The sequence below is a fragment of the Seriola lalandi genome, unplaced genomic scaffold (assembly GCF_002814215.2).
Source record: "Seriola lalandi dorsalis isolate HSWRI2012SDOR001 ecotype SW California unplaced genomic scaffold, Sedor1 jcf7180001972526, whole genome shotgun sequence".
Classification (NCBI taxonomy): Eukaryota; Metazoa; Chordata; class Actinopteri; order Carangiformes; family Carangidae; genus Seriola; species Seriola lalandi.
Genome location: NW_019443194.1, coordinates 1 through 380, shown reverse-complemented (window position 1 = coordinate 380; position 380 = coordinate 1). Strand labels below are relative to the sequence as shown.

At 42.4% G+C, this 380-nt stretch overlaps 1 non-coding gene across 1 annotated transcript; it reads right to left on the bottom strand.

Annotated features, from left to right (window-relative positions):
* Positions 1-64: 64 nt before the first annotated feature.
* Positions 65-153, bottom strand: trnay-gua (transfer RNA tyrosine (anticodon GUA)). The gene is given in 2 exon segments: positions 65-100; positions 117-153. It is a non-coding gene; the product is annotated as a tRNA-Tyr (tRNA).
* Between the last annotated feature and the right edge of the window lie 227 nt (positions 154-380).

The following is a 380-nucleotide window of genomic DNA, read 5'->3' as shown; positions in this document are numbered from 1 at the left end:
GACTACGATTGTCTACATATCCACCTGATGTGAAGAGTTCCCAGTGATCTCAACGAAAAGCACATCCTTCGAGCCGGAGTTGAACCAGCGACCTAAGGATAACTGCTACTGTGAACCTACAGTCCTCCGCTCTACCAGCTGAGCTATCGAAGGAGCAGTGCAATGTTGAATTGTTCCTTTTTTCCCTGAAACAGAAGATTAATGAGACTATGCTTTTCAAAGAGCTAAGAGTATGGAGAGTGGATCAAGGCAAAAGGCCATGGTTCTTATTCTATTTCTTTGTTTGACATTTACTCATGATGACACATTACATACCTCCCTTGGACTATGTTTTCTACGCCCATACATTGATTTCAGCCAGTTAATGTAGTTCCAAAGGT